This window comes from Sceloporus occidentalis, unplaced genomic scaffold (genome assembly GCF_023333645.1).
Source record: "Sceloporus occidentalis isolate IW3139 unplaced genomic scaffold, rSceOcc1.0.p SCAF_7, whole genome shotgun sequence".
Taxonomy (NCBI): domain Eukaryota; kingdom Metazoa; phylum Chordata; class Lepidosauria; order Squamata; family Phrynosomatidae; genus Sceloporus; species Sceloporus occidentalis.
In genome coordinates, this window is record NW_028316987.1 from 1325647 (window position 1) to 1351514 (window position 25868).

General features: G+C 40.7%; 1 long non-coding RNA gene across 1 annotated transcript; it reads right to left on the bottom strand.

Annotated features, from left to right (window-relative positions):
* Positions 1-4195: 4195 nt before the first annotated feature.
* On the bottom strand, positions 4196-6669 carry LOC149308988 (uncharacterized). Its single transcript, XR_016281871.1, has 2 exons — positions 6275-6669; positions 4196-6098 (listed from the first exon to the last, which is right to left on the bottom strand). It is a non-coding gene; the product is annotated as an uncharacterized LOC149308988 (long non-coding RNA).
* Between the last annotated feature and the right edge of the window lie 19199 nt (positions 6670-25868).

Genomic DNA, 25868 nt, shown 5'->3' on the forward strand with positions numbered 1-25868 from the left:
TCTAAGAGGATGGATTTAGATTTATATGAGTGTTTCTAGCTTTTATTTTGTAACGTCCTACATTTTGTGGTTCCTTGACCTTCTTTGTGGTTATGTCATCTGGTCACCCTGCTGTGAGGCCATAGTAGTGGCAGTTGGAATGGAAGCAGGGCCCTTTCTCAGCTGGTGGGCCTAGGCATGATGGAGCTATGCTGGCCTCTTTTCTCCTTCTACAGTTGGGATGGAGAGCCTTTCATCGGTTGCTGGGTAAAGATACAATGGCTCCTCACTCCTAAATATGGTTGCTCATGTCCAGGGTTCCATTTCAACCAACCATGTTCTCCTTCATCCTCCCTCTGCTAATTCCATTAGCAAACCAAAAAGCTACTGCCTTTGAGATCCAGTTTGTCTCGAATCTTGTGAGATTTTGGATGATACTGTACTTTGCTATATGGCCAACACAGCTACCTCTGGATAGGTTTTTTGCATGCAATATGGTGTGCCAGTCTTGCTAATGGAATTTAAAGTTTATCTCCTGGACTGAATCTCCCAGTACCCACATGGCCAAAAGAATGGAGGCCCACATGCATGAATACCCTTCCATACTATCTGAACTGAGGACAACAACCACATCATCTTGACCAAGGGCTATGACTAACATCCTCACTTTTTTTCTTTCTTTCTCCTATATGATTTTAACACCTTTGCCTGATAAGAAGCCAGAGGAACTTTGTGTGCATTTTGGTTACTCCAAGAAAGCTATCACTACTTGGTGGATTTTGGATGATACTGTACTTTACCATATTGCATGGTTGTTGAGTGTGCTTGTTCTCAATTGACTGGAGAGTAGGGAATGCTTCTCTGTTTTGCTTCTGTTTAAACAATTCCTCCTGGGTTCATGCTGATCCCTATTGTTCCTTTTTCTTTAGTCTATTGACTCTCACTGCCTGAGTTTGCATATATAAAGGAGTGTATGGTATATAAGGAAACTGTTAATCCTACAAGTGATATAACTGCTCTATATAAAAGTCTGCCCTCCAGTGACCATTCTGAATACTATCTTTTTGTGTCCTTGGGCAAGTCATACTCTCTCAGCCTCAGAGGATGGCAATGTCAAACCCCCTCTGAAGAAACTTGCCAAGAAGACCCTGTAATAGGTTGCCATAGGTCAGAAATGATTTGAAGGCAAACAACAGCAATTGACGGGAATGTCTGGAACAAATGTAAAACTTAAAAACAAAATCCATCTTAGTATTTCCTACATTTGGCTACCCCAAAGGCACAAAATACATCATGCTAGCTTGTGGGCACCAGTAGTATTTTGCTCCTTTCATTTGGTTTAATAAAGGTATCTTTGGCCCCATACAGGCAGGCCAAAATAAAACTGCTTTGGGCCACTTTGGAGGTATGCTATTTAAATGATGCATGTGTCCTAAGAGTCCGGAAGCCAAACCAAAGCCACGATCTAGTCCTAAGGACTGGAGTGCAGCTTTGGTGCAGCTTCTGGACTCTTAGGATGCATGCATCATTTAAATAGCATACCTCCAAAGTAGCCCGAAGTAGCTTTATTTTGGCCTGTCTGTATGGGGCCTTTATTACTGACTCTTGTACTGCTTAATATTAATAATAATAAACTGTTTATTTATAGCCCACTTTTCCTTGGCAGATCAAAGCGGGTTACACAGAAGTACACAAATGTACACTTTACAAACAGTAATCACATAAGCATCCAAATAAATATATAAACTATTAAAAACAATGTTAAAATTACAAGATTAAAACCATACAAAAACTAGCTTAAAGTGCTGGTGCAACGAGTGCAAACGGGGAGAGAGCAGATCTTACAATATCTGGGGGAAAGCCTGTTGGAAGAGGAAGGTTTTTAACCTCTTCCTAAATAGGTCAAGGGAGGTAGCCGAGCGAAGCTCACCGGGAAGAGAGTTCCAAAGCTGCGGGGGCCGAGATAGAGAACGCCCTCTGTGCAGTCACAGAATACTTCGTCTTCGTGTCTGGAACCCTCAACAGTTGCTTCCCGGCCGACCTGAGAGCGTGGGGCGGATTATATGGGGAGTGCGGTCCTCCAAGTACCCTGGGCCCAAGCCATTTAGGGCTTTATAGGTAATAACCAACACCTTGTATTGCGCCCGGAAGCGAATGGGCAGCCAATGTAGATCTTGTAGGACAGGTGTTATATGGCTGGTCCTGGAGCATCCAGTGACCAACCTTGTTGCCATGTTCTGCACTAATTGAAGCTTCCGGGTTTGGTACAAGAGTTGCCCCATGTAGAGCACGTTACAGAAATCCAACCAAGAGGTCACCAGAGCATGTACCACCGTTTCAAGGTCCCCCCGGCCCAGGTAGGGTCGCAGCTGGCATATCAGCCGAAGCTGATAACAAGTGCTCCTGACTGTCGCATCCACCTGAGATGTAAGTTGGAGCGACGAGTCCAGAAGCACCCTCAGACTGCAAACTGAGTCCTTCAGGGGGAGCGTGACCCCATTCAGGACAGGTGGACAAATATCCATCCCCGGGCCCGGGGAACCTATCACGAGTACTTCCGTTTTCTCTGGATTCAGGCTGTTTTCCCTCATCCAGCCTATTACTGACTCCAGACAGGCATTTAGAGGAGAGATGCCATCCCTAGTCACTGCATCAGTCGGAGACCCAGAGAAGCATATTTGGGTGTCACATCAGCGTACTGATAACACCACGCCCCGTGTCTCCGGATGATCTCTCCCAGTGGTTTCATGTAAATGTTGAATAGCATGGGGGACAAAATGGCTCCTTGAGGGACACCAGATGCAAGTGCCCTCTTATCGGAGCACACGTCCCCCAATAAATTATTATTATTATTATTATTATTATTATTATTCCCCTGGACATGTCAATCAAATCATGTCACAGTTGTAATTCAAAGACTGTACAATTTTGGACCAATTTTAAAGGACGGAGCCAGCTAGGTTTCTGAGATGGCACTGAATCTGATTATGACAGCTAGAAGCTTGGAAAACAACCTGGAGAAAGACTTGGAATCCCAGCTTTAATACAGGAAATCCCCACTTATGTGACAGGTAAGGGACCTGAGGATTGTTAAAAAGTGGAATTAAACTTTGTGATTAATCTAGGAAGTCATGTGGTTTTTCCTCCCCTAAAAAAATGAACCGAAAATGGCAAGGAAGTCAAGACGTGGATTGTAAGGTTGAAATTAGAAAAGGCAGGGAAGTGTTTGTGTAGGTTGGATTATGTGAGAAGATTGTAGAGAGGTTGTCAGGTGAGAAGGGTCTAAGTGGAAAGATGAGAGAAAGTTGAAGTGGAAGCAAACTTGGAAGTGTGAATGGAATACAGGTGGGGAAGATGTAGAAGAACAGGGCATTTGGAAGTGAAGAAGTGAGGATGAAGATGATACAGTGAAGGAATGATGGGAAAGAAAGAAAAGGTGGGATATAATTGATGGACTGATTGATGTTGAAACTGCATTAAAGAAGATAGGAAACTTTACACTCATAACACAGAACACATTCCAGTATGTTTCAAAATCTGTGTATTTATTTCATTTCCATGCTACTTTTCTTTCAAATCTGGAATTCAAACACATTCATACCAGGATTAGATAGCAAAAAAAGGTACAGATAAAATCACAAAATATTTAATATTAAAACAGTTTTTAAAATTGTAATATTAAAACACAACTGAATTATGAAAAATTTAAAAGCACATCAATAAAGTAAGTACAGCACCCATCAACTTAAAAATCCTTTCCACATCTAATTGGCTGCAAATGTAAACAAGTTTAACCAACCGGTTTGATTTTTGATGATCTGTATTATTAAGTAACATTTACATCTAATACAGTGGGCCCTCAGTAGCCACTGGGGTTTGGTTCCAGGATGTCCTGTGGATAACAAAATGTATGGATGCTCAAGTCCCATTAAATACAGTGGCACAGTAAATTTATATCCATTATTTATGGTACTGTACAGATCACCCAAATGTGCCGTGCTGGCACCAAGTTTAGAATTAGGGACCACACAACAACTGCACGGTCCCTAAACCTAGCACAGCGTGGCGGAGTAACAATGGTGGCATCCTGCGTACACGCCAGCGTCATTGTGATGTAAGCGCTGCGGGCATCCGCACAGCCCCATGCATTACCTATATCGTGAGTGGTGCACTCATGACGTCTACCCTGCGGCGCAAAAAGAACCCATTTTTGGGGGGGTTCTTTTTCCTCCGGAGGGAAGCCACATGGGTTGGCGGCTGTGGCTTCCCTCCAGAGGGAATTAGGCCGCCAGCAGGCCACCCTTTTGGGGCGGTCTGTCCCGCACCATAAGATAGCAAAATCAATGCTTGTTTTGGGGGATTTATAGTTTTAAAAAATATTTTCAAGCTATGGGAGATAAAATCCATGGATAAAAATATCTATGGATACTGACGCTGGCTGTATTAACAATGGAAATATATCAGATTCAACAATCAATCTTATTGTTATGTGCCTTCAACTCCAAATTTCTCCTTACATTTTAATAATATGTTGATTGTTTAATTTGATATATAAGTAATCTCTGTGTGCTTTTAAAACTATGCTACATATAGAACAAGTTCATTACTGGCAGCAAGCACCAATTATGTTACAATAAGCTTTGAACTTGCAAATGTATTCACAATTACCAGAAAATTAAGTCAATCAGATCTGCATCTGTCTAGGTTTGTATTGTCTGTCCATAACTATCCTATGCCATTTCCCTAAAAGGACCTCTGGATGGCAGCACATTACAAGGGAAAGAAATAACAGGCGGCTACTTGAAAGAAGGAAAAACAAGGAAGATCTGTGACACCTGAAAGGCTAACAAGTTTTATTTGGCATAAGGTTTCTTGGATGGCAGCCCACTTCCACCAAAGTTTATGCCAAATAAAACTTGTTCATCTTGAAGGTGCTACAAGACTCCCTGTGGGTTTTGCTTGCAACAGACTAACACAGCTACCGCCCTTTGGACATGTTTGAAGAAGGATATAATGGTTTGCAAGTGTGAGAATTGAGCCAAGCTTGCCATTAATCCCCACTTAGCTTTGGAATCTGTGTGCTCTGTCTTCAGATCCCTTTTCAGTGCCAGCTTTGGAAAAGCTAGGAGTGTTAAATATTTTAATGGTGGTTTAGTGGGTGTCAAACACTTTTTTAACCGTTAAGAAGCAATTAACAGAATAGTTTAAAATGGCTACAGCTGATCATTTTCTCTAGATTCTGAGTTCTGATACTATTGCACCAGCCTATGATATTTTTCTACCTGAGGCAGAAAAGCAGATGCCCCTTTTCTAATTAAATGAAGATACACATTAGCTTGAGTAAGCAAAGCTATTTTGATCCCAAGGAAGTCCCACATGCAACTATTTCCCTCTCTGGCAGTAAAAATATAATAACAAATTAAAGAGCAAAAAATATGGTGCCTTTTCATGACATCAAAAATCTGCTAACTTTGGGTAGGGGTCCTCTGTTATAGAGGTATAAGCTGCCCTTTTGCAATCACTGCATCCTTTTCATTTTTAATAATTCCATGTCTGGACAAAGCTGCCAGCACAACCTTGTAACCAAAAAATCAAAAGTTAATTCTCTCTCTCTCTTTAATTGCAAATAATTAAAACCCATCAGATTGTGATAGTCCAGAAGATTTTATTGAACACATGATTTCAGAAGAAAATCATTATGAAAATTTCAAAAGCAAAGGTTAGACAAACAGCAGAGACTGTGGTTACAGAATTATAGAATCGCAGAATTGGAAGAAACTTCAAGGGCCATCCAGTCCAACCCGCTGCCATGCAGGAATACACATTAAAAGCACTCCATCCTCTATTTAAAAACATCAAAAAACCTTTGTGTCATCTGCTTTTACCAAAGAGAAGTGGGAATGTGAGAGTTGCTTCTGTCTTGGTTTACAGAGGTCATCCAAGCGGGGAGGTGGCTTGGTTCTCTTTGGGTCATACTTCTGCGCCACCCACCCTTCCATCCTCTGTACCAGTGGGGACTACAGTAGACACTGGTACAAGGGTTGGGAGAGAGGGGAGGCAGAGTTCTGTAAGCTCCTTTCCTGAAGCAGCAGGCAAAATGTTCATTCTAATACTATTATCTGCAAGAGTTAAAAAAGAAACACATAGTAGAAGAAAATTAGAAGAAGCTAGAAAAACAAGGTTTCAAAGACAATCTGGAAGAGGCAATAAATTGTAAGCATTCTCTCAACTCAGGTGTGGTGTAACAATCAGAATGCAGAACTAGACAGGAGGAAATCCAGGATCAAAGTCTTACTTGGCTATGAAGCTCACTGGGCAAGGCAGCCACGTGTCCTATTTTACACAGACCAGTCCTCCATTGGAAGGGCCATATGGACAGGGTGTTCTTCTATAGGAAGGTGTCCTCTGTTTTGAAGGACTTTCTGATCTGATTAAAAATAAACAAAGGAAGGGAGAACAAAGGCCTTAGACAAAAGACTGAGCACACACAAGTCACTTGTACACAATGTCCCTAGTTGCTAAAATTGTAGCATTTCTTTCCTTTTTTTAATAGTCTTTATTCAATTAGATACAAATTTTAAAAAAAGGGTACATCTAAACACGCATTACTATCCGTATTATTTTTCTCTTGGACCCTCCACCCTCCTTCCCTCCCACCTCCCCCCCACCTTCACATTTCTAGCTGCTTTCCCTTTCAGCTAAATTTTCTTCCATTCCTCAAAAATCTTGTAACTTGTTTCCTTTATCTCATCTTATCACCACCTCTTCAGCTTAATTACTAAGATTGTACATGCACCATCCTTCTTTTCCCTTATGTTACAAAACCTTTTCTACATCCTCTTTATCTCTATATCATAACGTTACTATGTTTTAACCTTATTATATAGTGCTACCAGATTATTCCATATTTGATTCTCTTTTACTGTTTCTTCTTCTTTCAACATTGTGGTTATTATATCCATTTCTATTACATCCAAACATTTCTCTAACCATGTTTCTATCTTTGGTATTTCTTTACTTCTCCAGTATTTTGCTATTGTTGTTCTTGCTGCTGTTAACATATATAATAAAGGTTTCAATTTTTGTCTTAATTCTTTATCTTCAACAGTGTTTAGGAGACACATGTCTGGCAATAATGGAAAGTCTATTTCTTTATCATTTTATGTACCTCTATCCAGAATTTGTTAATTTGGGGGCATGTCCACCACATGTGGTAAAAGCTACCTACACTTCTTTCGCACCTCCAACACATCCCTTTATTATTTTTGTAAATTTTTGCCAGTCTATTAGGTGTTAAATACCACCTATATAGCATTTTATAGAGATTTTCTTTTATATCTGTACATAATGTAAATTTTAAATCATTTCCCCACATCCTTTCCCAAACTTCTAATTTGATGTTTTTTCCTATATTTTGCGACCATTGTACCATGCAGTGTTTTATTTGTTCTTGTTCTAGTTCCAATTTTAGTAGAAATTTATAAAATTCTGAAATTTTTTCCCTTTTCTATCTAGTATTATTAAGTCTAATTCTGTTTTTTTTATGTAACTCCGAATTGTTTTTCATCTGCTTTGTATCTTTCTGTTAATTGATAATATGAAAACCAATTTATCTTATATCCTTCTTGATTCAATTCTTCTAACGTTTTCAACTTTAGTTTTTAATTTTCCATTTTTAAAATATCTTTCTATCTAAGCCATTCTTCCCCCTCTGTTCTTCCCAATCTAAAAAGTGCTTCCTGAGGAGAAATCCAATCTGGTAGACATCTATATATTTTTCTTTTGTATAACATCCACATTTTCCATAATGCCTTTCTAACAATGGCAGGTTACAGACCGCCCATTTGGGGCGGGCTGCACCCGCCCCTTTCCCCGGTGTATCGGGGCCTCAGTGGCCAGAACGGCAGCCGCTGAGGCCCTGATCTGCCACTTTTCAGGCTGCGGGGAAGCAGCAAAAGGCCCCTTCCCCGCAGCCTGGAAAGGGGTGTCCTTGGGGCTTCAAGCTTGGCCCCTTTCTCCCTTGCTGTGCTGGGTGCAGCCATCTAAAGGCTGCGCCCAGCAACGCAAAGCGGTGCCGCAAACCAGGAAGGAGCTCCGAAACGGAGCTCCTTCCTGGTCTGCGGAAAGGACGCACTAAGCGCCCTGGCGCGGACCGACAACGTCACGTCCGCGCCGCCCCGTATAGAAGTGGTGCGGTCGTGACGTCGTCATGGCGGCCCCCATGTGGAAGTGGAGCCGCCATTTTGTACGGACTCAGTCCGTACTAGGATTAGGGGGGTGCAGAAGCACCGCACCTTCCTAACCCTAGTACGGACTGACTCTGTACTTTCATGGCGGTGTGTAACCCGCCCATATGATCTTTAAACTCTTTATTTAACGCTACCTTACCTAACCACATGTATGCATGCCATCCGTACCTCAGATTAAATCCTTCCAAATTTAGTAATTGGTCATCTTTTAAGTCTATCCAATTCATTATCCATTCTAAACCACTTGCATGAAATTATAGTTTAAAATTTGGTAAGCCTAATCCTCCTCTTCCTTTCTCATCTGTCAATGTTTCCCACTTTATCCTTGCTTTCCTTTTCGCCCATATAAATCTTCTTAAGTCTTTTTCCCATACTGTGAATATCTCATTATTATGTATTATTGGTAAATTTTGAAATAAATATAAAATTTTAGGTAGGATACACATTTTAACTACTGCAATCTTCCCTAACAATGATAATTGTAAATTTGACCATTTTACCATATTTTTCCTAATTTCTTGCCAAGCCTCTTTGTAATTATTATCAAATAAATCACTGTTCTTTCTTGTAATTTGTATCCCTAAATATTTAATTTTCTTTTGAATCTTAATTCCTACTTTTTCTTGTAAAGCTACTTGTTTTGCTTTTGTTATATTACAGGTTATCATCACTGACTTATCCCTATTAATTTTGAATCCTGTGCATTCTCCAAATTCCTTAATTATTTTCAGAACTTTGGGTATATTTTCTATAGGATTTTCTATTATTAATACCACATCATCTGCGTATGCAAAAAAATTGTAGCATTTCTAATGAAATTATAGTCATTATATCTATATTTGTATCTATATTTCAAATATTAGCACATGCAGATTTAACGAAGAGCTATACCATGTTTCATCCTTTTTTTTTTTTTGGTAGTGCATTTTATATTAATGAATTACCATATATACTCAACTATAAGTTGATCTCATGTATAAGTCTTGGGCAGGTTTTGGGGCCAAAAGTATGGATTTTGATATGACCCGTGGATAAGTTGAGGGTAAATCTTAGGGGCATGCAGCAAAGGATGTAAAGGATGAAGCAAAGGAAAACAATGCCAAAGAACTTACAGAATTCCAGCAGGCATAACTGTTTGTGCTCACCCTAAAGTCTGGATGGATGAGAGAACAGAGGAATGCCAGTGCTTCCAGGACAGATCACACCCTTGCATTTCACCAGGGGATGGTTCCTTTTCTTATAAGAGTTAAAGTACAGTACTTACATTGACCCATGGATGAGTCAACTCAGGTTATTTTGGGTCAATTTTTTGACTAAAATTTCTAGACTCATACCTGAGTATGTACAGTAAGTTACCACAGAAAACCAGTCTGGTGTAGTGGTTTGTGTGTTGCAATAAGGCTGTGGGAAACTAAGGGCCTGAACAGACAGGCCAAAATAAAGCTGCTTCAGGTCACTTTGGATGTATGCTGTTTAAATTATTCATGCGTCCAAAGAGGCCAGAAGCTATGCCAAAGCTACACTCCAGACCTAAGGATGGGCACACAGCTTTGGTGCAGCTTCTGGCCTCTTAAGATGCGTGTGTCATTTAAACAACATACCTCCAAAGTGACCCAAAGCAACTTTATTTTGGCCTGTCTGTTTGGGCCCTATGATTCGAATCCCTTCTCAACCATGGAAACTACTTAGGATTGGTCAAGCCACACTTTCTCAGCCTAAGAAGCAGGCAGTGGCAAACCTCTGAATAAATCTTGTCATGTTAACCCCTGGATAGGGTCAGCATAACTGGGAGTTAACTTGAAGGCACATAACAAAGAAGTGACCACTCTAATAGTGAATACCTTGAGGTTCATTATATGCTCTCGGTGTAATTTGCCTCATATGATTGTTGTGGGAATAAAATGGGGGAGAATCATGTATGCTATTTAGAGCTCACTGGAAGAAAGGCAGGATATGGATGTAATAAATTTAAACAGATGGCAAATTGTTTTAGAAGTCTGAAGTTCATCTCAGTGGCTATTTTTATCCCACGGTTAATACATGTGGAATTGCACTTTGTAACAACAACATTCTCTTATTGGAAAAATTAATAAGGGTTGTTGTTGTTGTTTTTTTAACTACACCTTCCAGAATTCCCTTGCCAACATGGCCAAAAGTAATTTTTCCAAGCTCTGGGTCACAAGTAAGAAAATTCCCAAAAGTTTAATAATCTTATCAAAGATATAATGCTGAATGCTAAAGAGCAACCAAAAGTTTCTCTGTGGGTTATGACTACCTTTGCAAATGTGTTCATTCCAGAGATCCAGAGTTGTTGTTGTAAGTGGATTCTTGAGAGTGTAACCCAGGGCTATGAAAGCACAACATTCAGGAAATTTAGATTTTCTGCTAAAACCCGCCTTGATATGGAATCCTCAAAACTGTGCACACTTACATTGAAAATTCAACCTAAAACACAGTGTGTGTTTGGTTTCTGTTATTCAAAATAGACTTCTGTTTCTAGATTAGCTTCTCCCAAAGTGGAATCCTTCAGATGCAGTGTGTGGCAACTTCCATAAAGCTGGGGGGGGGGGGGTGTTACCTAAGGTGTTTGTTTTAATGTAACCTACCATTTCACAGGAAGCAGCAATTTTTTCATGAGGGCTACAGCCGGCTAGTCTTCAATTTCAACCCACTCTATACCCATATACATATTGTTTGAAAGCACGTACACTTTGCCTTTTAAGCACGTAATCCCCATCCCAACTTTGCAACATCTAATTTAAAAGAATATCTTCATAAAATAACGACACACAAGAAGGACAGAAAAGAGATATCAGAACAAGATGTTTTGTTTAAAATACCACACCCCAAAAGAGGGAAGGGATACCACACCCCAAAAGAGGGAAGGAATCCAATTTTTCTTGGTGTCTTGGTACAAAGGAAAGAAGAGTGCTAGCAAACAGATATGGAGAAGCACTTTTATAGACTGGACCCATTGTTGCAGGGAATATCCACTCTCCGCCAGGTAGCCACCTACCATGCCCTCACACGGGGAAGTGGAGCTAGAACAGGGGCTCCACTGAATATCTATTATGTGTCTGTTTGTTTGTCATCTGCCTAACCTGCACAGAAACAGATCTTCCAACAGCATGATTGTATGTGCATTCAGATGAATTCTATTTATTTCAATGAGATCTACTCTGGGAGTAGACTGCAGCTGAAGCATCAAAAACAATCTTCCCACTAGGAAAATAAATCACAGAATTTTGCTAAAAGGTGGGCAACATGCAACCTGTGGATTAAATGCAGCGTTTGTCCATTTTTGTACCTCCCCATGTGTCCCCTGCCACCACCTTAAAAAAGCAGCAAGAAAAATTGTGATCTATCTCTAGAAGAGGTATTTTTCCCTTACAACAAGATGCACATTCCCTTTCCTTTTCTTTACAATCATAGAATCATAGAGTTGGAAGAGACCGCAAGGGCCATCCAGTCCAACCCCCTGCCATGCAGGAAATCTAAATCAAAGCATCCCTGACAGATGGCCATCCAGCCTCTGTTTGAAGACCTCTAAGGAAGAAGACTCTACTACACTCCAAGGGAGTTTGTTCCACTGTCAAACAGCCCTTACTGTCAGGAAGTTCCTCCTAATGTTGAGGTGGAATCTCTTTTCCTGCAGTTTGCATCCATTGTTCCGTGTTCTAGTCTCTGGAGCACCAAAAAACAAACTTGTTCCCTCCTCAGTATGACATCCCTTCAAATATTTAAACAGGGCTATCATATCACCCCTTAACCTTCTCTTCTCCAGGCTAAACATCCCCAGCTCCCTAAGTCTTTCCTCATAGGGCATGGTTTCCAGACGCTTCACCATTTTAGTCGCCTTCCTTTGGATACGCTCCAGTTTCTCAACATCCTTTTAAAATTGTGGTGCCCTGAACTGGACACAATATTCCAGGTGGGGGCTGACCTAAGCAGCATACAGTGGCACTATTACTTCCCTTGATCTAGACACTAGATCTAGAGTTGCCTACTAGATGTTCACAGACTCTGTTTAATGATCTGTTCTAGAATCTTTCCTGGTACTTTCAGACTAACTGGACGATAGTTGTTGGGATCCTCTTTTTTCCCCTTTTTGAAGATGGGGACAACGTTTGCCCTCCTCCAGTCTGCTAGGACTTCTCCTGTTCTCCAGGAGTTCTCAAAGATTATTGCCAATGGTTCCTATATTACATTAGCCAGCTCTTTTAATACCCTTGGATGTAGTTCATCAGGTCCTGGAGATTTATATTCCTTTAGATTAACCAGGTATTCCTGTACTATCTCTTTACTTGTTATGTGCTGAAATTCCCCTGTTCTGTCCTCTGCTCCATTATCGTCAGGTTGAGCACTCTTTTCCTTTTATGAGAACACTGAGGCAAAGAAGGTGTTGAGTAATTCTGCCTTTTCTCTGTCCCGTTAGCATTTTGCCATCTTCTCCATGGAGTGGCCCTACCGTTACCTTCTTCCTTTTGCTGCGAACATATCCAAAAAAGCCCTTTTTGTTGTTCTTAACCTCTCTAGCAAGCCTGAGTTCATTCTGTGCTTTAGCTTTTCTGACTCTACCCCTACACATGCTTGCTATTTGTTTGAATTCCTCTTTGGTGATTTCCCCATTTTTCCATTTCTTACATATGGTCCATTTAAAACTTAGCTCAGTTGAAAGCAGATTTACACATCCCAGAAGTACTAGACCTGCTAATTTCTTCTTTTTTCACAGCAGGGAAACTCAGAATTTGTCCACTCTGCCATGAACTTCTTGCTCTTCACAGGAACATGAAATAGTATTTGGAGAAGGAGGTGAAGGAATGATTGTTTTGTTAAGGTTTACCTCAGGTTAACTCATCCTTTGTCTACTATCTTTAGGTTGTCCCTTGCCTGTTGCATCAACTGACTTTTAGCCAGAAATGTTTATTTAGTTTAAAAATATCTACTCTGCTTTTTTAAAACTATAAATAACTCAAGGAGACTCACCAAAAGGTTAATAAAATCCACTGAATATAACAACAACAACAACAACAACTCACCACATATTACAGTAAAAATAAGTCAGATTAGTAAATAAAATAATAGCTGGCATTTTGTATTAAAGTTATGGATCCGTAACTGCTCCGTATTCAGTAAAACTATGTAATCTTACTGCAAGCACTGGATGAAGTAAAGTGCAAGGAAGATAATGTTTCCAACCCACTCCCACAGTGAGTGAGGCTACAACAATTTTATAACTCCTTATTGCAGATTTACTAACTGCGGGGCTGGGAACATTATCTTTCATTTACCCCGATCACAGCTGAACAGAACAGACCTCCTTCACCTGATGCAGCTGCTGTATAAGTATGGAAATTTTATTTTAAAAATTAGCTTCAAAAAAATTGGGTCAACGTATCCATGGATCAATGTTAGTGTTGTACTTAAATTGTTATCAAAAAAGGAGCTATCCCCATCTCTTGAGTAGAGTGATGAAAGGCAAGAGATAGTTCCATCTTGGGAGCACCTAAAAGAAGCGCCAGCCTTTAGGATGAACCCAAACAGTTATGCCTGCTGGAATTTTGTAAATTTTTGATAATTGTTTTCCTTTGCTTTGTCCTTTACATCCCTTGTTTCATGTCCCCAACCATGGGTCATATCACAATCCATAATTTTGGTCCCCAAACCTGTCCTTGACTTACACATGAAGTCAAGTATATTACAGTTGAGTATATACAGTAGTGACACATAGGTGACTAAGTGCCAATGTATATTATCAGCACAAATTCATAGAAGAATGGACCAATATAAACCAATTAAGTCTTTAAAAATTGTAGGAAAACAGAGCACTAAAATGATGGTGAAATTAACAAGTCTTAGAAGCTTAAGAGAAGTTTAAGAGAGAGGCCTGAACCAATCACACTGACCCATAAAATTCACCAAATGATGTATGTAGTCAAATACTCCCTGTTGTCTTTTCTCTCTCTCTCAGCTTCACCTACTTCACAAGGCTTTTGTGAGGATAAAATGGGAATGCCAAGAGACATGTATGCTGCCTTGTGCTAAGTAAATGACTGCATATAAATGTATGATATTAAAAAAAACACCAGATATCCAATTTGTGAAAGAAAACTTTTCTTAGTGATTCTAACAGGGCATTATACCCATAGAAATATCTAGAAAAACATCCTCTTGAGACTTTCCTAGATAAGAAGAAAAGGATTCCATCGTTGTTGGGACTATGCCAAATATGACAGAACCAGGATACAAAACCCCAAACATCCTTTTTTAAAAAAATCTCACAGGATCTTTTTACAAAGCTATCTTCCTGAAACCAGAATTTCCTGTATACGCATGCTCTGGTCCAAAAAAATCAACTTGGAATATTCCACAATAACTAAGGGTAAAATGTCTAATTTTATTTGTACAATTCATGTCCCAGCTTGCTATAGCATCTTGGCTAACTAAGGTCATCACTCAGTTAAATAAAAAATAGCTAATTATAGGAGCTATGGGCTGCAATCCTACCTACATTTAGGAATAAGCCCTCTTGAACACAGTGGGGTTACTTTTGAGTAGACCTGTATAGGACTGAGCTGATCATCTATTACTTTGTTAATAGAGATAATCCCCATAAATTCATCCTTTCATACAAACATGGGCTGCTTCTTTTAAAATGTGCTTGCCATAATTTGTATACATACATAATTTTGTATATTACAAAAAGCCTGATCAGGACAGATCTTTAGTCAATAAAAATGCTTTTCATAGACTTGATCTAATTTACCAGCTAAATATCATAGCATAGCAAAGCACTGGCAGCCAGTGTGGTACAGTGGTTTGAGCACTGGACTAGGATTGTGGTATAGTGGTTTGATCTTGGCCAAATCACACTCTCTCAGCCTCAGGGTAAGGCACTGCCCTCTGAACAAATCTTGCCAAGAAAACCCCATGATAGGTTCTCTTTAGGGTCACTTAAGTTGGAAACGACTCCTAAAGAACGCAACAACTTAAAATCAGGTAGCTTTTCCAATAAATATGACACAAATAATAGTTACCTTACAAAGGCACCACACATTTAGATACTCTCCAGAAGATCATCTTTTCATCCAAAACCATAGCCTAAGGCAAGAGAATCTTGACTTCCCATCACCTCTAGGCAGGGTAGCCTTGCCAGGATGAAGATCACACTGCCGGTTGGGTGGAACAGCTTTCAGTGTTTTGGAAATTCCTTCTTAATGCTCAGTATAAGGGGAAATTTTCCTATTAATGAGACTGAAACCAATTCTTCTGTTTCACCCACCTGTAACACAACAGCAAAGCCAACATTGACTAGAACTGACTTTTAAAAAAGCACAAAAAGTTCTCCTCTGCTTTCTGTCCCACACTAGAACTGGTCGCACACGAATGCAAATAGCATCTGAGAGAGATACAAAGGCTTGCCTCCAACGAGCTTGTGGCCAAGGTGTGACTTGAAAAGAGAACTTAAAGAATTTCAGCTGCTATACTAAACCACACCACACACCAATGTTAAGTGTGAAAATGCTTTGCCATCAGTATTTCTAGGTGCATAGTCCACTATGGCAGGGATCTGCAAGTGCAGTACTTCTAGGTGCAGTCTTCTATATCAGGGAACTGCCTTATACCAAGGGCTCTTTCACACTACACAATTATAGCATTATGATTCCACTTTAGCTGCCATGGCAACATCCTATGAACACCTAGGATTTGCAGTTTAGCAAAGAGTAATTGGAATTCCCAGCTAGAGAGGCTGTTGTTGTTGTGTGCCTTCAAGTTGTTTCTGACTTATGGCAACTCTAAGGTGAACCTATCTCAAGGTTGAATATTATTCTACAAACCCCAGGATTGCACAGGATGCAGCCATGGCAGTTAGAATAGAACCAAAGGGTTATGACTGTTTACTGTAATAGAAACAATACAAGGAAGAACTATTTAAAAGAGATTAAAGGGTGACAGATTCATTCAAGGAAGAACCATATGAAGGCAAACCTCCAGTTTTAGAAAGTGAAGTAAATGTTGCGCTCAGAGCACTTGGGAGAAATAAGAAAGGGGACCAGGGATTGCAGGAGGGATGGTAGGTTTAATTTTAACATTGGGATGAACTCCTTAGCAGCAAGAAGAGTTTAACAATGGATCCAATTTATGCTTTGCTTCCTAGAGGTCTTCAGATAGAAGCTGGACAGCCATCTAGCAGTGGATCTTTGCGATCTGGATTTGATATACTGTACTAAGGAAAGAGTTGGACTTGCATTGCCTGCTCTTGTGATCTGTTTTAAAGTGGCAAAAGGGATGATCTTAGTGCTATAAATCAAAAGACATTGTGTAGCCATTCCATCTTTTTCTCACTGATTTTTGAGTAGAAAGATACAGAAGCAATGGGAAAAGACTGGACTGTTACTGGTAGAAAATGTCACCATCTGCCTCATCTGGAAGCCCCCTCTCCCCATCTCTCTCTCTCTCTCTCTCTCTCTCTCTCTCTCTCTCTCAAGAGGCTGGGGTCTAGTTTGCACTGAAGAAATAATGCAGTTTGACACCACTTTTAATGCCGTGGAACCATGGTATGGAATCCTGGGATTTGTAGTTTGTGGTACAAGAGCTCTATGACAGAGAACGCTAATAGCTCACAAAACTAGAAGTCCAGCATTGAGCCATGGCAGTAAAACCGGTGTCAAAGTGCATTATTTCTGCAATGCCCTGTAGACCTGTATTGCAGTAAAGTAATGCATGACCACTTTACTCAGGAAGACAGGATGTGCTGTGGCTCCCCACAGCTTATTTTTAGCAATGCATACGAGGGGTGAGAAAAAAAAATCCATATGCACTGCAAAGTCTTGCAGAACAGGGAGCAAAGAGCGCACCCTGATCAGAGGCTTTGCATCCATCCATCCACCCACCTCACCCCAAACTACAGAGCAGCATTCACCTAACCATTCTTTCCTTGAACTTTCCAAACCAGTTCATTCATATGTGATGTGGCAGATCTGTGGCTTGACTTTTTTAATCTTTTAAGGTTAAAGTCTCCAGTTAAAATATGAACAGCAGCGCTGGGGGAGAAGGGTTGGTGGTTAACAGGTCAACCTTTGTTATTGTGTGCCCCCAAGTCATTTTTGATTTAAGGCAACCCTAAGGCGAACCTACCAAAGGGTTTTCTTGGCAAGTTTGCTATTGCCATCCTCTGAGGTTGTGAGAGTGTGACTTGCCTAAGATCACCCAGTGGGTTTCCATGGCTGAACCAGTATTCAAACCCCGGTCTCAACGCTCAAAACTACTATGCCACACTAGATAGCCAAGGGTAAATATCTCACAAAACTACACATCCCAGAATATCATAGCATTGAGTCATGGCAATTAAAGTGGTGTCAAACTCCTCTATCTCTGCAGTGTGGGTTTTTATGCTCAAGTGGTGAATTGAACCCTGATCTCCAGAATTGTAGTTCCAACACTCAAACCATTACACCATGCTGGATCTCCAGCAGGTCAATTTACTCCCTCCATTTCCCCCACATTAAAAAAAAATCAAAGTATTAAAATATTCCTTTTAAAAAAAAACAATTATGGCTTCCAGAGTCCCCCAGCCAGGATGGCCTCAAAAGCAGTTCCCCGTGGGATTAAAATTACAGTCACCATACTGATACCTATCTTCTTTCCTATTTAAAATTTAATAGCAGTTTTAACAGTGAAGCCAGGGCAGCATATTGGATTTAGATTAGGAATTCGCCTTTGGAGACGGAGAGGGAAATGGTCAGACAAAGCACCCCCTGGACAGTACTGCTTCTTGGAATTTCCCATTCCAAAGTTTGTCACTGAACACAAAAGTCAGGCTGTGTATCACATGACTCCCATGTTGCAGGAGAATCTTAAGTCTATTGCTGCATTCACACTGAAGAAATAACCCAGTCTGACACCACTTTAACTGCCATGGTTCAATGCTATGGAAATCTGGGAATTGTAGTTTGTTGTGGCACCAGGACTCTCTGACAGAAAGGACTAAATATCTCACAAAACTAGAACTCTCAGTATTCCATAGCTCTGATGTTGGAAGATTTTTGCATTCTCTTTCTCCCTCCTTAGATAGATAGGGAATTCCTGCATGTAAACGTCCCCCCTCTCAAACTATCCATGTGACTTAGGTCACTCTCCCTTTAGGGAACAGCTAATACTCTTAAGCTTTAGGAAACTTAAATTACTCTACACCTGAGCCATGGCAGTTAAAGTGGTGTCAAACTGAATAATTTCTGCAATGAGGATGCAGCCGATGTGTCACTACCAGGCTCAGATGAGTACAAACATTTCCATAATGTGTACAATATTTGGAGGTGAAACCCCTTATTTTAGCATATGAAGAAGTTCTCTAGTTGTAAGCAACTTCCAGATTTATTTCACAATCACTAGAAAGCCTCCATTCTATGCAAAGTTTACTATTAAAATATTTATATCCTGCCCTCTTGCTAAAGATTTCAGATCTGAACAAAAAAAAAACAAGTTGACTAATTTAAATAGTGTCAAAATAAAATGATTTTAAATGATTTTAAATATTAATATATTTTAATATATAAAATATATATTAAACAATGTGGTGAGTTAAAAAGACAAGATTTAAAATCTACACCCAGGCAATAATATGGTGGTTACACTACAGCACAGTTATTGTGAATGCTAGTGTTGTGCAATCAATTGTGTATATGCCAGTGTGCTTGTTTCTTTTCCTGCTGAGCAATGTAGATTGCACAAAGGCAAACAAATGTTAATAAATGATAGAAATGACAGAGTTGGAAGGAACCCAAAGGGCCATTTAACCCAACTCCCTATCATGCAGGATCAATAATAAAGCTTTGCTGCAGACTGTCCACAAAAACCCAGCCAACCAAGTGTTAAATAGAAGCAGGTTTAAAGAAACCTCAAAGTTTACGTACAAACAGACCTGTAGGATGGCTAGACTCTAAAAATGGGCCAGTGTGGACTGCGCATACTCAGTGTGCACGGAATTGCTGATGGAGATATGGGAAACAGGAAGGGGTGCAGAAACAAAAACAACAAGACAGAAAGGCAAGAAAGGAGATAGAAAATGGGCAGTGATGGTCTGGTGTGGTGTAGTGTAGTGGACTATGACTCTGGAGGCCAGGGTTTGGTTCCCCATTCACTCATGGAAACCCACTGGGTGACTTTGAGCAAGTCACACACTCTCAGCCCCACGAAAAAAAACTTAGGGTTACCATATGATGGAAATGACTTGAACGACAACACTGCCTTGGATCCTGTGCTGGAAGAAAGAGGGGATATAAATTAAATTTTTAAAAAATAAAGGATGAAGGTAGAAGTATTTAATATTTAACTAGAGACACATGCAACACAAGAGTTTGGAGCTAGATAGTCAAAACAGGTATGCTGTTGTTGCAACACAAGAGTTTGGAGCTAGATAGTCAAAACAGGTATGCTGTTGTTGCTTCTGCTATTTCCATCTCAATGGACATGCTTGACATCTGTATATTGCAAAAAAACCACAAATGTTCTACACTTCCTCCTTATCAGGAAAGCGATTTTTGGATTTCCCACCACATGGAGGAAGTGGGGCACTCAACACCACATTTTGCTTTGTGTTGTGTTATGATATTTATTTATAACACGGAATGGAAATTTACCATGCTCAAACAAAGCTTTCCAAATGAACAGTCATTCCTCACAATAAGCAATCAGTGTGAGAAAATCTGTTCTGTCTTATTTGACAAAGAATATGGGAAGTTTACTTCAACGTCTAGGAAAATAACCCACACATTTCTTGGATATAGGTTTTTGTTCAATGGTTCATCATAAATTTGGCTCTCAAACATGCATCTTTTAAAGCTGGCAAACACCATGTAGCCTTCCCCAGTTAGCTAGCTGGGGATGATGGCAGCTGTAGTACCTTCATTGCCAGCTATATTCATTTGGAAGGCAGATAACTAGGAAGGTTCTGGTAGAGACTAGTAAATTTTGGATCTTCAGGGCTTAGCAATGTTAGGTTTTTGGATCACAGCATCACAATTGTAGTCTAAAAAAGACAAAAAGTGCAAAACCTTTCAGCTGTGAATTTTTTATAATATACAGATTTTGATTCATATAGTAACGTCACCACACCACAGATCTCAGATGCTATTAAACTGGATGTTCTAACAAGCAAATAGGTATAACTGAGTGGTACACTAGATACATGAAAGTTATCTAGAAAGAAAAACAAAAGTTAGAATCATACAAGCCATTATTTGCCCTATTATCATGTACTGAGGAAAGCAGATAGGAGGAAAATCAATTCATTTGAGATGTGGTGCTGGAGAAGAGTGCTGAGGATACCATGAATAGCCAAAAAGACAAACAAATGGGTCCTAGAACAGATCAAGCCTGAAATCTCAGTGGAAGCCAAGATGATAAAGTTGAGGCCATCATACTTTGGTCATTTCGTGAGAAGAAATGACTGAAAAGACAATAATGCTAGGAAAGGTGGAGGGATGTAGAAAGAGAGGAAGACCACATGCTAGATGGATGGACTCTGTTAAGGAGCTCACAGGCATGAATTTAGAGGACCCAAGCAGAGCAATGGGAGTCTTGGAGATGTCTCATCCACAGGGTTGCCATGAGGCGGGATAGACTCAAAGGTGGTTAACAACTCACACTAGATACACTCATCATCATAAATTGATTTATATTGCATCCTTCCTCAAAGGAGCACTAGGGGGGCACAGATGTTTCCTTTCTCCCAGTTTTATCCATATATGAACCCTGTGGGATAAGTTAGTTGGAAAGATAGTGATGGGACCATGGTTATGACCAGGTGGGAACTGGAAACCAGGTATCCCTCTTCCTTGATATGTATATACAAAGAAGAGGGAGACAAATGTATTCACAGTATTATATGGGATCTTGGAAACCATCTAGTCAAAATCCGTGTGTGTGTGTGTGTGTGTGTTGTTTGCCTTCAAGTTCTTTCCAATTTATGGCAACCCTAAGCCAAACTTATCACAGGATTTTCTTGGTAAGGCTGAGAGCATGTGACTTACCCAAAGTAGCCCAGAATCCCTATGGAAAGCCTACTGAATGGTGGAGCTGAAATGAAGGCTACAACCAGAGCATCCAGCGTCTATCCAACCTCTGCTTTGAACACCTCCAGCAAAAGAGAGCCCACCAGCTTGCAAGGTGGTCTGTTCCACCATTGATCAACTATTACAGTTAGGAAAGTTCTTCTAATGTTTAGCCAAAATCTGTTTCCTTGCAATTTTTCAAGGTATGTCTGACCTTAGAAGATGCTCAAAGTATATACAGTGGCATATCAACAGTACCACTGTTCTTCTTCTACTGGTCTTACTCCCATGCTTTCAACTGTAACCTGGCAGACAGTAATTTAGCAAGTTACACTTTTCCTAGTTAGGAAAGAATTTCTGAAGAAAATGACACCTTTTAAATTTTAACCTTGCTGGCTGCTGTTAAAAACCCATTGGCAACTTGTCCCATACGGGGTGCATTAGATAAATACAATAGAAGTCTGTGATTGTGGACTGCCCATAATCTCTTTCAATGTTTGTAACAAGCAACTGTGGTGACGGGGACAATTTGGATCTGAATGAATCTTTCTGAGCCTTATTTTCCAAGTAAAAAACACCTTTCATCTCCCTAAGCTTCTGCTTGCGCCATTAGTGTTTTGCCTTGGTTACATTAAGATTTTAAATAACATGAAATTATTGGAATTCAATGATAGATCCTCATCCCATCATTTACACTGAAGTCAGAAATATCCCCCCCGCCACATGCTGGCTGGGGATTCCGGGAGCTGTAGTTCAGAAACAATAACATTTACAGTGGTGGGAATCATGCAGCTCTCCAGATTTTGGGGGCTGTAAGTCCCAGCATACCTTGTTAGCACAGCCACTGATGGGGAAAGCTGGAAGCTGCAGTCCAAGAATATCTGAAAGGCTACAGAATTTCTATCTCTGATTAAAGAGACAAAAACAGCCAAGACATTATCAATCTCGAGCAATAGGGTGGAACCTAATAAATTATTAGGAGATGGGACCAAAGATATGTGGGGGGGGGGGGCAGTTTTGGCTTTAGAGCCAATATTACTTAAAGGGATAGGCAACCATCTCCCAGATACAGTGGATTACAACTCCATCACCTGTTTCAGCAAAGTCAGTGATCAACGTTTATGAGAAATCTGGTCCAAAACATCTGGAGAGCGCCAGGTTGCTATTTCAAGGGATGGCGCTGGACTATATACTTCCAATTGTCCCTGTGTGATAAAGTTCAAATGGAGAGTATCCTGTAAAAATCACGCACTCGCAGTTAAGATTTTCACATGAAGCTGCAATTAAACTACCATTATCCCGGGAATATCTCGCAACTGCAATAAAGCTTTTCACATGACATTGCATTGAAAAGCAATTAAAGTGCCATGAACCCGTGAACAACCAGGCAATAAACAGCAATATTGCCTGGTTATTCCCTGGTTATTCCCAGTTTAAAGGCTCTTATATTGCACTGTGTCTGAAAATCTTAATAGTAAGATTTAATAGTAATTGCACAATTTTCATGGAATAAACCCCATTTAAACTACCATTTTTCTTCTGTGTGATAAAGTCCTATGACTCTGGAGACCAGGGTTCAAATCCCTATTCAGCCATGGAAACCCACTGGGGTGAACTTGGGCAAGTCATACATTCTCAGCCTCAGAGAATGGCAATGGCAAACTTCCTCTGAGGAACCTTGCCAAGAAAACCTTATGACAGGTTCACCTTAGGGTTGTCGTAAGTAAAAAAATGTACGATTTAAACAACTGGTGTGATGTAATGGTTTGAACATTGGACTATGACTCTGGAGACCATGGTTCAAATCGCCACTCAGCCATGAAACCCCAGTGGGGTAGCCTTGGGCAAATGACACTCTTTCAGCCTCAGAGGATGGCAATGGCAAACTCTGTCTGAACAAAACATGCCAAGAAAACCCTATGATAGTTTCCCCTTTGGGTCAGCTAAAAAGTCAGAAATGACTTGAAGGCATGCAACAACAAAAAATCAGAGATTTGTTTTGGGTTTTTTGGGCTATGTTGGGGATGCTTTGATTTAGATTTCCTGCATGGCAGGGAGTTGGACTGGATGGCCCTTGCCGTCTCTTCCAACTCTATGATTCTATGTGGCCATGTTCTAGAAGAGTTTATTCCTGACATTTCACCACCATCTGTGGCTGGCATCTTCAGAGTAGGGTGTGTGTATATACACACATGTAACCCACTCTCTTCCATGCCAGCATTCTCTGAAGATGCCAGCCACAGATGCTGGTGAAACGTCAGGAATAAACTCTTCTAGAACATGGTAGCCCCAAAACCTCACAAAAAACCTATGAATGCCAGCCATGAAAGCGTTCAACTTCATATTAAAAATCAGAGAGCTCATGTGCTGCACCAAACTATAAATCCCAGCATCCCGTAGCATTGTGCCATGGCTATTAAAGTGGTGTCCAGCCTTGAAGCCACACAACACATACACACACCCTTTAGTGCAGTGATTCCCAAACTTTGTTTATTTGGGACTTCAACTCCCAGAAGCCCCAGACAGCCAACAATCATAGATTCTTGGAGTTGAAGTTCTAAAGGACCAAAGCTTGGGAACCATGCTGTTTGTAGTGCCACCACAATTCCCAAATCTAGTGCCACTAGAAAGTTAAAGTGGTGTCAAAGCAAGTTATTTCCTGCAGTGCAGATGCAGCCAAGTGTCATGCTATGGACTGGGGTGATAGAAATAAGAGAAGAGGGTTTTCCAGCAAGCTCAGACCTCCACCCCACAACCAGAGTGCCCCACACATTGCCAAGCATGACAAAGCCCCATCTCTTCTTACCCTCTGTCTGCCTCCTGCCTTTGGGCTGAGCTTCCCCAGAGAGAGAGGAGAAGGAGGCTGCAAGGCTGAGCCCTTTAAAGCCCCTTCCCCTCCTTCCCTGCCTCCATGGGGCTCCTCTGCCCTCCAACCCACCCCAGTGCAAGCTGTGGGGTGTGGTGGGAAGCCATGCCCTCCTCCTCCTCTTGCTGCTGCTGCAAAAGGCTTCCTGTTGTTGGCTGGGAAGTGAGCTCAGAAACCCACTGAGGGAGGGAAGCAGCCTGTCAACAGGAAACAGCAGCCGGAGAAGGGGCTGTTTGTGTGGGGGGAATGTCAAGGGCAGGGCAGGCTAAACTACATCTCCCCTCTCATAATAAAATGTTGAAGGCAAAGGGGGCCCCCAGGTGTGTCCTCCTGACCACAAAGGGCACCTCAAAATGGAAGGGGAGGAATGTGTGGTGGAACATACCTTCTCCCCAATAAAAAGATAAAAACACTCCTAACCCATGTTTGTCATGCTCAGGATGGAGGGCCTTCAAGCGGAAAAAATGTGGGACATGACTGAATAAAATGATTTAAAAAGCACGCCTAAATGTTATTCCACTGTGGGACCTGACTGAATAAAAGTGTAAAAACAGTCCTGTAAAATCCATGCTCGTCATGCCCAGGGCTTTCAAGGAAAATAAATATTGGACATGACTGAATAAAACGATAAAAACACTCCTAAATATGTTGAAGGGGAGAAAATGAGGGACATGACTGCATAAAAAGATTTTAAAAACCACTCCTAAATGTAAATCCATGCTTGTCATGCTCAGAATGGAGGACCTTCAAGGGAAAAAAATGAGGGACATGACTGACTAAAAAGATAAAAATACTCCTAAATGAACCCAGGACTCCTCGATTGCATGCTTCTGTCCTGTGTATGTATAGGTTGGGTCTTCCTTATCTGAAATGCCTGGGACCAGAAGTGTTTTGGATATCTCCCCTCCCCTGGATTTTGGGATTTTTGCATGTGTGTGTGTGTGTGTGTTGTGTACGCTCAAGTCCTTTCCAACTTATGACAACCCTGGGTTGAACCTATCAGGGGGGCAAGATTTGTTCAGAAGAGGTTTGCCATGGCCTTCCCCTGAAGCTGAGAGCATGTGACTTGCCCAAGATCACCCAGTGGGTTTCATGGCTGAGTCAGGAACTGAACCCTGGTCTCCAGAGACGCAGTCCAACACTCAAACCACTACAGCACACTAGCTCAATATTTGCATCTAGATAATGAAATTACCTTGGAGAGGGGACCCAAGTCTAAACATGGAATCCATTTGTGTTTCCTATAAACCTTATACACATAGCCTGCAGGTAATGTTATACATAATATGTTTAACAATTCTGTGCAGGAAACCAGGTTTGTACACACTATACTATCGTAAAGCAAAGGTGTCACTATCTCAGCTACCCAAGTCAATTATTTTGGATTTTGGTGTACCCTTGGGTTTGGTTCCAGGAACGCCCCCCCCCCCCCCCATGGATACTAAAATTCGTGGATGTTCATCCGTGGATGTATAATCTTTGGATTAAATATGATGGCATAGTAAAATGATGTCCCTTAAAGAAAATGGCAAAAAAAAAAAAAAAAAACCCTAGAAAACTTACTTTTGTTTTAATGTTCACTTTTTGCATTATGTTTTTCTTTTAAACTGTAAGCCACTTTGAGCCCCAATTTTTGGGGGAAAGCAGGAAATTAATATACTCTGTGGTGTAGTGGTTTGAATATCGGACTATGACTCAAGAGAGCAGAGTTCAAATCTCCAT